Source organism: Camelus dromedarius, chromosome 8, assembly GCF_036321535.1.
Source record: "Camelus dromedarius isolate mCamDro1 chromosome 8, mCamDro1.pat, whole genome shotgun sequence".
Classification (NCBI taxonomy): Eukaryota; Metazoa; Chordata; class Mammalia; order Artiodactyla; family Camelidae; genus Camelus; species Camelus dromedarius.
The window spans coordinates 9207056-9220929 of record NC_087443.1 but is presented as its reverse complement, the minus strand read 5'-3'; the positions used below and the strand labels follow the sequence as shown (position 1 = coordinate 9220929).

Sequence of the window (13874 nt, the reverse complement as noted above, 5' to 3'; positions counted from 1 at the left end):
ATTTTATGTGCCTATTGTTCATTTCTATGTCTTCACTGAAGAATTGCTTCTTTAGGTCTTCTGCGCATTTGTGGAGTGAGTTATTTTTTATTATTATTATTAATTTGTATGAGTGGTTTATATATTCTTGAACTAAACCTTTGTCAGTTGTATTATTTGCAAATATTTTCTTCCATTCCGTAGGTTGTTGTTCTGTTTTATTTATGGTTTCCTTTGCTGTGCAAAGGCTTCTAAGTTTAATTAGGCCCCATTTGTGTATTTTTTGTATGTGTGTCTCTATGTGTGTGTGTGTGTGTATAATTGAAATATAGTCAGTTTACAAAGTTGTGTCAATTTCTGGTGTACAGCATACTACTTCAGTCATGCATGGACATACATATATTCATTTTCATATTCTTTTCAACCATAAGTTACTCCAAGATATTGAATATAGTTTCCTGTACTATACAGTATGTACTTATTATTTATCTATTTTATATATATTAGTATCTGTAAATCTCAATCTCCTAATTTATCCCTCCCTATCCCATTCTCTCCTTGGTAACCATTTTGTTTTCTATGTCTGTGAGTCAGTTTCTATTTTGTAAATAAGTTCATTTGTCTTTTTTGTATATTCCACATATAAATGATATCCTATGGTATTGTTCTCTTTCTTTGTGGCTTACTTTCACTTAGAATAACAATTTCCAGGTCTATCCATATTGCTGCAAATGACATTATTTCATTATTTTTTATGGCTGAGTAGTACTCCATTGTATAAATACCGCAACTTCTTTATCCAGTCATCTGTCCATGAACATTTACATTGCTTCCATATCTTGACTATTGTATATAGTGCTCTTATGAACACTGAGGTGCATATCTTTGCAAATTATAATTCCCTCCAGATATATACACAGGAGTGGGATTATTGGATCATATGGTAAGTCGATTTTTAGTTTTTGAGGAATCTCCATACTGTTTTCCACAATGGCTGCACCAAACTACATCTACACCAGCAGGGTTTGAAGGTTCCATTTTCTCCACACCCTTTCCAGTGTTTATAATTTGTGGACTTTTGGATGATGATCAGTCTGCCTGCTGTGGTGATACCTCACTGTAGTTTTGGTTTGTATTTCTCTGATAATTAGCAACATTGTCATTTTTTCATGTGCTTATTGGCCATTTGTATGTCTTCATAGGAGAACTGCTTGTGAGGAATTCTGTCCACTTTGGGTTCGGGTTATTGGTTTTTGATTATTAAGTTGTATGAGCTGTTTATATATTCTGGAAATTAAGCCCTTGTCAGTCTCATCTCTTGCAAATATTTTCTCGCATTCTATAGGTTGTCTTTTAGTTTTGTTTATGGTTTTCTTTGCTGTGCAAAAGCTTATAAGTTTAATTAGGTCCCATGTGTTTATTTTTGCATTTACTTCTATTGCTTGGGTTGACTGCCCTAGCAGAACATTACTGAGATGTACATCAGATAATATTTTGCCTATGTTTTCTTCTAAGATTTTTGCTGTGTCTTGTCTTTTATTGAAGTCTTTAAGCCATTTTAAATTCATTTTTGTGTATGGTGTGAGGAAGTGTTCTAACTTCATTGATTTCCCTTCTGCTACTCAGTTTTCTCAACACCACTTGCTGAAGAGACTGTCTTTTTTCCTCTGTTGTGTATTCTTGTCTCTTTTGTCAATGATTAATTGACCAAAGTTCTGTGGGTTTATTTCTGGCTCTCTATTTTGTTCTATTGATCCATTTGTGTTTTCTCCCAATACTCAGCTCTTTTGATTACTGTGGCTCTGTAGTATTGTCTAAAGGCAGGGAGACTTATTTGTTGAGCTTTGTTCTTTTTCTTCAGTATTGCTTTGGTGATTCTGGGTCTTTTGTGATTCCATGTGATTTTCAGGGATGACTTGTTCTAGTTCTGTGAAAAATGTCACGAGTAATTTGATAGGGATTGCATTAAATCTGTACATTGCTTTGGGTGCTATGGGCATTTTCACAATAATGCTTCTTACAATCCAAGAACATGAGATATTTTTCCCATTTTTAAGTCATCTTTAATTTCCTTAATCAATGTTTTTTAGTTCTCTGCATCTAAGTCTTTCACCTCCTTGGTCAAATTTATTTGTATTTTATGTTTTTGAATGTGATTTTAAAAGATATTGTTTGTTTACTTTCTTTTTGTAATAATTCATTATTAGTGTAAGGAAATGTTACTGATGTCTGTATGTTACTCCTGTATCCTGCAACCTAGCCATATTCTTTTATCAGCTCTAGTAATTTTTGTGTGTTGCTTTTATGTTTTTCATATATTGCGTCAAAAAAAGTTTTCCTAAGCATTTACTGTCTACTCTTTGTCTGGCATTGATGTTAATTATCTCATCAAATTCCCATTTTTTTAAATAAACTGAGATAGGTATCCTTCTCATTTTGATAAATAAGAAAATCAAGTTCCCCCAAATGATGCATTTCATGCCTAAAGGCATTCAGATAAGATGATAGACAATATGTGGTCAATGCCTAGGTTCTAGCCCAGGAATTCATATCATTTCTATTCTGCAACACATGGTCCAGTAGGAACCTGACAATGTTCATCTAAAGAAGACATGGTGTTTTATATGAAGGACATCTTTCTGTAACTGGCTGCTTTGACTCAGTATAAATATTTTCAGATAGATAAATGAACAAATATGCCAACTACAGAGATACACTGTATACTACAGGAAATATGCCCCATATTTTAAATAACTTTAAATGGAGTATAATCTATAAAAATTTGAAACTATTTTGTACACATGAAACCAGTATAATATGTTAAATTAAGTATGCCACAAAAAAAGAACACTCTTTTAACCTCCATCCAGGCCAAGAAATTGTCCTTTTCTAGCCAACCCCGAATACCCTCCCTCTGCCCCTTCCCAATCTCAACCAGCTCCCTATTTCCAAAAGTACTGCCTGTCCTGATTTTTACAGTCATTAATGTCCTTGAGTTTCTTTATTCTTACCACCCAAGTGTGCCTCTCTAGACCCTATAGATGAGGCTTGCTCATTGTGTTGATGTCTTTAAATCACTTTTAGTCTGTACGTGCCTCCTCCATTCCTTTCTCTGTCTAAAACTGTATCCATGGAAAATCCTAAGCCCTTCCCTCTATAGTTTTTTTCCAGGATGGACTTTGCGGACTGTGTACTCATGACACAGTTCAGCACATCCCTCTCTTCTCTCCGTTTCCTGCAGATTTCCAGCTGTCTTCAAGGCTTGATCAGACTCAGAGTAAGGATGTTTGCTGAGACCCGAGGTAATATGTGCTCTTTCATCTTCATCAGGGGCCACATAACGTCTGGTTGTTTGCCTTTTTTGAGATGTGAGCAGGGATGATATTCTATGCTTACATTCATCAATCCATTTGGAGCTGAAAAATGATCACACCAGTTATTTTTCATTTGTCAGCATCTTTAATTTTATAAAGAGACATTTCCCTTCATCTACTGTTGGGTCACCCGTTGAAACAGTTCATAGAGGAAAGGCAGGTCAGATGGGTCTTTATTTTCATTCATTTATCCATCATCAAGATAATGATGATTCCTATGATTCTCCAAAGATGATGAAATAATTTTTAAAACATGATGAAATCAAGGCTTAAAGTACATTTGATGGCGTTTAATACATTGAGTTATTATATCTGTTGATGTTCAAACTGACTCATCTTTAACCAGGTGGGGCCTCTTCAGGTTCACTCCTAAGTCCTTTTAATGTGACCCTAGTTGTCAGAATGCTTCCTTGATGTCTGGTTTGCTAAGATGTTTCCAGCTTATCTTGTATATTTCCTGCCCATGATTAGAATCAATCATTTCTCTAGAAATGTTGGTTTCTTTTAAAGTGGGAAGTGATATTGAATATTTACTACTGAACATTGGAATCCCCCCTGCTTTTGGCTGGAGCCAGATATTAGATACGTGATAAAATACTCAATAGTTGATAGAGGTACAGTCAATTCAATTGGTCAACTCGAAGATTTTTACTGAATCTCTTTTGTTACATCTATATCTCCTTTCTTCCTCACTGGGAAAGCTGCTTCTCAAGGACACAGGGACTCTGAATTAAAATATCCAAGTAGGTAGTCATTTGTTTCATCTCAACTGATGCACACTAAAGCTCAGATGAACACTGTCCATAATACTTATAAGTCATCAATGAGAGAAATTGAAAATAATTGGAATAAATGGGAAGATATTCCATCCACATGGATTGGAAGAGTTAATATTTTAAAACTGCCCATATACCCAAAGCAATCTATAGACTTAATGCCATCTTTAATAAAATCCAATGACATTCTTCACAAAAATAGAACAAACCATCCTAAAAATTGTATGGAAGCACAAAAGACACCCAATAGCCAAAGCAATCTTGAGAAAGAAGAACAAAGCTGGAGGCATCACATTCCCTCATGTCAAAGTATATTACAAAGCTATAGTGATCAAAACAGTATGGCATTGGCATAAACACAAACCCACAGATGAATGGAACTGAATACAGAGCTCAGGAATAAACCTATGCATATATCATCAGTTACTTAAGTCAATTTACAAAATCATGGCTAAGAATATACAATAGGGAAAGGACAATCTCTTCAGTAAATGCTGATGGGAAAGCTAGACAGCCACAAGCAAAAAAATGGAAACAGGGCCACCATCTTACACTATCCACAAAAATTACTGAAAATGGATTAAAGCCTTTAATGTACGATCTGAAAGTATAAAACTCCTAGGGAAAAATAAAGGCAGTCAGCTTCTTGACCTCAGCATTGGTAATAATTTTTTTGGATCTGCCTCCAGAGCAAAGGAAACAAAAGCAAAAATAAACAAATGGGACTATATGAAACGCAAAATCTTCTGTACAGCCAAAGAAACCATCAAAAAAAAAAAAAAGGTCGATCCAAATGGGAGAAAATGTTTGAAAATCATAACTGATATGCAGATAATATCCAAAATATAAGAGAAACCATACAAGTCAGTAGGAAACAAAAAAATAAACAAGTGCTATGATGAAAAATGGGTAGAGTGGCTAAATAATTTTTTTATTGAGTTATAGTCAGTTTACAATGTTGTGTCAATTTCTGGTGTACAGCAGAATTTTTCAGTCATACATGAATATATATATTCATTTTCATATTCTTTTTCACCATGAGCTACTACAAGATCTTGAATATATTTCCCTGTGTTATAAAAAAATTATTAAGATATACCTGTGGCCAATAGGTACTTGAAAAGAAGCTCAACATCACTAATCATCAGGGAAATGCTAATGAAAACTGCAATGAGACATAACCTCACACCAAATACAATGGCTATCAGATATATAAAAAATAAATATTGGAGAGGATGTTGAGGTTAGTAAAGCCTTGTGCACTATTGATGGGAATGTAAATTGATGCAGTCACTATGGATTACAGAATGAAGTTTTCTCAAAAAATTAAAAACAGTACTACCATACAAAGCAGCCTTCCACTTCTGGGGTTTATCCAAAGAAAAGGAAAACAATAACATTTTTTTAAATTGAATGACACTCAGTTACAATGTGTCAGTTGCTGGGGTACCATACAATATCCCAGTCATGCATATAAGGAAAACACTAAGTTGAAAAGATATATGCACCCCTATGCTCACTGCAGCATTATTTACAACAGCTAAAATATAGAAACTATCCAAGTGTTCAATGACAGATGAGTGGATAAAGAAATGGTGATATAGGTGTACAATGGAATATTATTCAGCCAAATAAAAGGATGAAATCTTGCCATGTGACAATAGGAGGGACCTCAAGAGCATTATGCTAAAAAAAAAAAAAAAACTTGGAAAAAGGCAAATACTAGGGGATCTCACTTATATGAGGAGTTAAGAAAAAAGATCCAAGCTTATAGATACAGAGAACAGATTGGTGATTCCAGAGTCAGGAGGTGAGTGTGGTGAATTGGGTGAAGGTGAAGAGGAGCACTAACTTCCAGTTTTAATACAAATAACTCATGGAGATGTAAGAAGCAGCATGGTGACCATACTTAATAATAATAGATTGCATATTTGAAACTTGCTGAGAATTGACCTTCAGAATTCTCATCAGAGAAAAGCATTGTTTATGTCTGTATGGTGATAGTTGTCATCTAGATTTGAAAAAGGAAAGAACAAACCTGACTCAATATTGATCTGTTTCTTTGATTTTAACCTTTGTGTTCTATTGCTTTTGCTACAAAGTAATCACTGAAAGAATGTTGCCTCCAGCCTGAAATGTACAGGAGAGCCTATTCTCAAGGTTCTGACCTTTAAAGAAGAACAACTTCCCTTTCATATAAAGAGGGGAAAAAAACTGCAAAAGAGAGAATAACATTTGTCTTGTGGCGATTTATAGGAATATTGTGACCAGATCTACAGCAATGATCAAAGGATTCAGGCACCAGGAGGTTTGCCCCAACCAACCATAACCCCTCCCCTTTCAGTATAAAAGAAACCTGAATTCAAACTTGGGTAAGAAGGTTTTTGGGGACACTAGTCTGCTATTATCTCCATCTGCTGGCTTTCTGGATAAAGTCACTATTCCTTGTCCCAACAACTCCTCTCTCGATTATTGGCCTGTTGAGTGGCAAACAGTACCAGCTTGGACTCTTCAACTGACTTGTTGTGGTGATTATTTCACAATATGTACAAGTATGGAATCATTATGGTGCACATTTGAAACTAACCTAATGTTGTGTGCCAACTATACCTCAAAAAAAAAAAAAAAAGCTACAGTATCCTAAGATAAATATAAAATAGATGAAGCTGTGACTTCTGAAAAGTTAGAACTTTAGTTGCATCACATGTCAGTTCTCTCCTTCCCCTTCCCTCTGTTTTGTTTGTACCATTTCTACATTCTCAGAACATAAAGCCATTAGGAGACAGTCTGGGACCTGGATCCCTTTACCCGAGTGCTCATGTTGATTTTGTGGCAGAAAAGCCCAGTGACACCATGTCTGCTATGGGGCCAGGTACTGTCTGTCCTCTGTCTAGGATGTGTGTTTCTGTATTTCAACTTTTCTTTATAATTTTTAATTTTTAAAATGAAGTAATTTTATCAGGAAGCAAAGTAAGGTGGAAACAGTTGATCTTTTTCTCATTTCTCCAGTCTCCTACAATCGCTGTATATAGTGCCAGACATTGGAACCATCCAGACTCAGAACCACCTGGGCCACCAGGAGTAAAACCTCAGAGTGTCACAGTAAGTGAGCTGTACTTTACAATTTCATGTTTGTGCAATGAATTGTAAATTAATTAATCAGTTGCTCTCTTCACTCATAATTTGAGAGTCTCTGGCTTTTCTAATAGTTTATTTTTGACTTCCTCTCTAAAATTTAGTGGCTTTAGTTTAATTCATTGGAAAAGTAAAGATTGTGGACAGAATAACAGAAATGCTGGTATTACTAGGTTATAACTGAAAGCCTTAAAAATGTTGAATGACTGTATTTACTCCTAACCCACACTTTATGGAAATGCAGTATTGTATATTTCATGTTTACATTAAGAGCTATATTATAAATTACATTGAACTTAAAGTGGCTTTGAGTGATTAATTTGCTTTTCAGAGTAGAACTTTCCCCTGCATTCCAGTAATATCTTTCAATTCAAAACACATTTGAAAAAGATTCTTACCAAATTATTTTCTTCAGAATGACTGATAGGACCATACATTAATACTTCTCATTAATGGTAACACCTCAGCCATCTGGAGCTGTCAAAGAATGAGTTCTGTTTAACAACAAAATAGGGGTAGAAATCATTCTAAAATACAATGTACAGTTCCTTGTCTTCTTAAGTTGATAAATTACACTCCTGTTGCTAGTATAGAACCATCACTGTGCATATGATGGCTATGTTTTCCTGCCCTAAACTATGATGCCTCTAGTTAAAAATTCTTTTGTTCATTTGTTGTACTTTTCCTGTCCATCCTGAGCTGCTTATAAGTGCTATTTATGTGTGTAATTGTGGTTGTTTATTCCTCCTAGTGGTCCTGGGGACAAATAACAAGTTGTATGAAATGTAAGTTTTAAAAGACCAGAAGGAATTCCTGAGTGGTTCTTTTGTGAATGAAACATACATGAGGCTTACCTTGTAGTGCATGGAATTTTTAAAGTATCCCTTATGACCTTTCAGAGGCCTCCTCCTACCTTTAGCAGAGAGAGAGGGGGTTATTATTATTAAGCTAAATTTGCCAAGTAGATGACATGTTGCTATTTTTATATATTCATTTAGATCAGCTAACTTAATACCTTTATTAATAGGTGAGGCTGTCTTCAAAGGAACCAAATGAAAAAGATGATGGAGTTTTTAAGGCTCCTGCACCACCACCCAAAGTGATAAAAACTGTGATAATACCTACTCAGCCCTACCAAGATGTAGTTACTGCACTGAAATGTGGAAAAGGAGACAAAGAAGTAGGCAACTATGTGCAGTTTTACTGCACTTAGATAGAATTTTGTGTGTTATCCAGCCTTTTAATGTCCTGAACACACATTAGTACCCTGGTTCTCAACTTTGAACCACGAACTTATCCTACTACTACCAATGTTTTACAGCATTTCTTTTGGTTGCCATCTGATAAATAGAGCCCAGGAAGCCCACAGATTTAAATACGCTACTTCAGAGTTACAAGGAAGGGGACTTTTGTTTCCTTGGCGGTTATATACTGTTGTTCAGGATTTGAAGCACTTCAGTGATGTGGTGGAATTTGGTGAAACTGAGTACTTGTTAAGTGGCTTGAAGAGCTCTCGGGCCTCTAAACACACTTTGCCTTAGGTAAGATCTTATTTTTATATTTGATAATCGTATGCATCCTCTTTCTCAGTAAAAAATTCTAACTGGCAAAGCCAAACATTTATGATTTTGTTATCATCGGTGTAGGTTATAGCCAGTGATAAGTTAAAATGTGATTGATTTTTTTAAGGGACTTGATTATACATGGATGGAGGGAAGTTGGATGATGTAGTCTTTCATAAGGATAGAATAGGATTCAGCTTCCAGATGCTTAAAAAAGTGTTATGCTAAAGAATCTTTTCAGCTCTTTCTTACCCCAAATTTTACATGTACAAATGATAAATTTGATTGTAGTATGATTTGATTGGAATCATCTTTTACATACTATAATGGATTTAATATCTTGATTTGATTGAATTATATAGACATTTGGAATATGTCCAATTAGATATTATTTATAACCTTTATGAATGAGAAGCATTATGAAAGGTAGCTGAGATTACTTTTGCTTTTAATTTAATGGTAGTAATAATGTAAGGAATACACTGAAAGTGATCATGTTTTATTTATATTTTTTAATGTAATGTGCCTAATCACATACTATGCATCAATAAGTTTTTAATAATTTGGTTTGCTCATTTTTTTTTATTGTGATCTGTATGGACGAAGCTTTGACACCACCCATCCCCACCCCACCGCTTGTCCTTTTGCTTGTTTTGGTACTACACAATCAAAAAACGAATGCACTAGGTATTTTAGTTCCCCTAACCTAGTCTCTTTTCTTCTAGTGTTACAAGCTTGGCTACTAAATGTGCCATGCCGTTTTTTAATGTACCCAAGAGCACATGAAATGCTAGCTATGTTCTTTATTTTTTTTAACTTTTCAAAATTGAGTTATAGTCATTTTACAAAGTCATTTTACAAATTTGTGTCAAATTCCAGTGTAGAGCACAATTTTTCAGCTATACATGAACATATATATATTCATTGTCACATTTTTTTCGCTGTGAGCATCCATAAGATCTTGTATATATTTCCCTGTGCTGTACAGTATAATCTTGTTTATCTATTCTATATTTTGAAATCCCAGTCTGTGCCTTCCCCCCCTCACCCCCTTGGCAACCACAAGTTTGTATTCTATGTCTATGAGTCTGTTTCTCTTTTGTATTTATGATTTGGCTTTTTTTTTTTTTTTTGGATTCCACATGTGAGTGATATTATATGGTATTTTTCTTTCTCTTTCTGACTTCACTTAGAATGACATTCTCTAGGAACATCCATGTTGCTGCAAATGGCGTTATGTTGTTGGTATTTATGGCTGAATAGTAGTCCATTGTATAAATATACCACATCTTCTTTATCCAGTCATCTGTCAATGGACATTTAGGCTGTTGCTGCTATGAACATTGGGGTGCAGGTGTCTTTTTGAAGTAGGATTCCTTCTGGATATATGCCCAGGAGCAGGATTCCTGGGTCATACGGTAAGTCTATTCCTAGTCTTTTGAGGAATCGCCATACTGTTTTCCACAGTGGCTGCACCAAACTGCATTCCCACCAACAGTGTAGGAGGGTTCCCTTTTCTCCACAGCCTCTCCAGTATTTGTCATTTGTGGACTTTTGAATGATGGCCATACTGACTGGTGTGAGGTGATACCTCATTGTAGTTTTGATTTGCATTTCTCTGATAATTAGTAATATTGAACATTTTTTCATGTGCCAATTGACCATTCGTATGTCTTCCTTGGAGAATTGCTTGTTGAGGTCTTCTGCCCATTTTTGGATTGGGGTGTTTGTTTTTTTCTTATTAACTCGTATGAGCTGATTGTATATTCTGGAGATCAAGCCTTTGTCAGTTTCATTTGCCAAAATTTTCTCCCATTCCGTAGGTTGTCTTTTTGTTTTACTTACGGTTTCCTTTGCTGTGCAGAAGCTTGTAAGTTCCATGAGGAACTTTGCCACATTGTTGCCAATGTGGATGACGGCACCCTGGTTGGTGGCCCAGCTGGGTGGGTGGCTTAGGAAGCAGGCAGCAGCAGCAAAGGAGACACCAGCCAGTAAACCAGCTAGAAGGAGTCTGCCCTGCTCCCTCTCTCTGTTCCTCCTCAAGGGAGAGCTGGGCCAGAATGGTGAGGAAAAGTCACTGCCCAATGCAAACCACATTCCTAAAATCCATGAAACTCAAAAGTTGTGATCCACTACCCTAGGCTGTTGATTGGCAGTTAAAATGTTACTGTTGTAAAACTCATTTGGAGTCTCAAACACAAAGCCTTGCACCTTTCTGCCAGGGTACCTTTAAAGACCCCCTCAACATCCTTTCTCATCACCATGTTTCCTGCCTGAGTTTCTGGATGAATCCCTGTGTTTGCTTTTCTTTTTCTCTTTCCCACCTCTGCCTGGGCTGTCCCATTGACTGAGCAAGTGGGAGAACCTTGATGGGTGATGCACATGTGCGTTTGGCAGAATCAGAAGGTCTATTTTCTGGTAAAGACCACAGAACATTCAGGTCTGAGCTCTCCACTGTCAGAAATGCCCCCTGGCTTGTTAACCCAACCAACAGAGAAACAGAGTCTCAATAAAATTAGGAAGTGATCTATGAGTCAGAGTTGATCAAAGTGACTTGGAGAGGATATTAAATGTGGAAGGCACACCGACATGTTACTTTGACAAACAAATTATAAAACTGACAATATCTAGATAAAAAAATGACGCTACTGGATTTAACCAGCATCTTTGCCTGTTGCCTCTTCCTTGGTCAATCAGAGCAGTAATTGACCATTTGAACAGAGATGGGGTCAAAGTTAATGAGGAAATACTGAGGCTGCATTTAATGCAAGGCTTGGACATTTTAGCTCCAACAGACACAATAGGTTTTTTCCTTTCTTTAAAAAAATCTGGTCTAAAATATAATTATTATTCATTAAGGATTAATTTTAGATCATGTGATCCTTCAAAATTTGGACTTAAGTGACATTTATATATATTTGATTGGTAAACATTTACTTTTTAAGTCAATTAAATAAAGTTCTTTTACAAATTCACTTTGATGACACCCTCTGAAGGTAGGGACATATCATTTATAACACATGCACAGACAGACATCCATCCAGGTGGACACAAACAGAGATCTTACAGTTTTCCTGCTTGAGTTTAAAAACTTCTTTCCTTCTTTTTTTTTTTTTTTTTCTCCCTTTCCCTTTCATTATATGCTAGTTAAGCCAAGGTTATAGTCTCAAGTGAAGGGCACTGTGTGTACGTTTCAAGGACATGTGAAGAGTTACAACTTCAGTCTTTCTTCTAGGAATACTTTTGTTCTCTCAAGGTCAGCATTTTGAAAAGATGCCTTATCAAGTCAGTTTTATCTACAGTTTTGGAATGTCAAAAAAACTCCATCTTAGCATTTCAGAGTTGAGCTCTTGCCAGTACTGGCTTCATTGCAGTCACACAGGAAGCCAGCCAGAGATCCAGGCTCTCCAGGAGCTGTTCCAACTTTGAGGTAGTTTCCAATTATTAACTTTGTCTCCTAAATCAGTTATGATGTGAACAATGTTCTCAGGGCCCAATGATGGATCCAAAGTGTGCTGCTTCTGAGTCTAGTTCCCCAAGAAGTCACTGTTGGTCTCTCCTACTTGTCTTGGTTTCTCTCTGTGGCTGAAACTGCATGGGGATTCGGAGCACTAGGCAATCCACCTTATGGTGCCCACTGTCCAGCAGAATTAGCATAATTGCTATAGTGGGATCCCCTGCAGAACCAATAACCATCAAGAGGACTGATCCTCAGACACTTCCACTAGGTTCTCCATTGCCTGAGAATGCCTGTGGCTGGAGAAAGCAAATGTCCCTCTTCTTCAGAGATGAGCAGGCTCAATCTCTCATGTCACTAGCAAAAAGTTCATTCTGATCACATGTACATAATATTTCCAATTTAAGCTTAGTGTTCAAAAAGACAGCCAACCTAGTTCCTCCCAATTTTCCCCCTGGGTCCCTGCCTAGGAAATATACAAGTACCCTCTTAGGACTTCAAATCCTAACAAAAACAACTCCAATAAAGTTTAGGACATCATTTAAAGCAGTGACATCTCAATATCAGGAGAACCCATCAAACCACCTAGAAAGACCAAGAAGCTGGTGGAATTAGAAAGACCTGTGCTGGTACCAAGCACCAGTTTGGGGTAGGCTCCAGCTGTCCTCTGGCGGTGTTTCTAGTCTATATGAAGAATAATGCTTTTCTTTCTGAATAAGAACACAGAATGCCAGAAAATACACCATCTGCAGTCAAAGAAAGGAGTCATTTCTCCTGCAGGCATCTCCCCTGTACTCGGGACTGGGGAGACAATGCTGGCCTTCCCAAGGCCAGGACGAGCTGGCTAATGCACCGTGTTTCTCCAGCTTCCTCTCACTGTCAACCCTGGCAGTTTCCTTGCTGGTCTTTTTGTCTTGAACTCTAAGTCTCTCCTTACACCTGTCTTTGTCTCTCCTTTTCTTGATCTCAATCTCTGTCTTTGTCACAGCCTCTCTCTCGCTCTCTGTCTCTGTCCCTCTCCTCTTTATCTCACTTGCTCTCTTTTGCTCTTCTTGTAGGTAAACATAACTTCTATAGCAATTAATGTTTCATTATTCTATTTCATTAAAAATGATCCAGACATTCAGTGAATTTCCATCATTTAACTTGATTTAGCAGAACTCTGAATTTTCATGTTACTCAAAATCTGGAGGAACTGTTTTTAGGTAGATATACTATAAAACATAATTATTTTTAAGATTTAACCCAAAAGAAATTAGGCAAGAAAAATAAATAAAAGACATTAGATTAGAGAGGAAGAAGTAAAATTATCTTTATTCAATGATTCCATATTTGAAAATCCAGAAAGAGGACTTTAGATTTATAGTCAAACAGCCTTCAATAAAGTACCATGATAATTCAATGAGCAAATATAGTTTTTTCAACATTGGTGCTGGGACATTGAAAATCCCCTTCCAAAAAAAAATAATTGTGTACCCTACCTCACAGCATATACAAAAATTATCTCAAAATGGATTAAAGACCTAAGTTTAAGAGATAAAATTAGAAAACTCCTAGGAGAAAATATTGGGTTCAATTTATGTGACCTTGC

General features: G+C 36.3%; 1 long non-coding RNA gene across 3 annotated transcripts in view; it reads left to right on the top strand.

Moving 5' to 3' along the window:
- LOC116156055 (uncharacterized) overlaps positions 1 to 13874 on the top strand; it is a 114808-nt gene that overhangs the window by 34230 nt on the left and 66704 nt on the right. For 2 of the 3 annotated variants that reach the window (XR_010381847.1, XR_010381846.1), the window contains exons 2-4: positions 3221 to 3281; positions 7139 to 7231; positions 8292 to 8805. This is a non-coding gene — a long non-coding RNA (uncharacterized LOC116156055). The remainder of the gene's footprint in view (positions 1 to 3220; positions 3282 to 7138; positions 7232 to 8291; positions 8806 to 13874) is intronic. The other variant, XR_010381848.1, reaches the window with a different exon arrangement.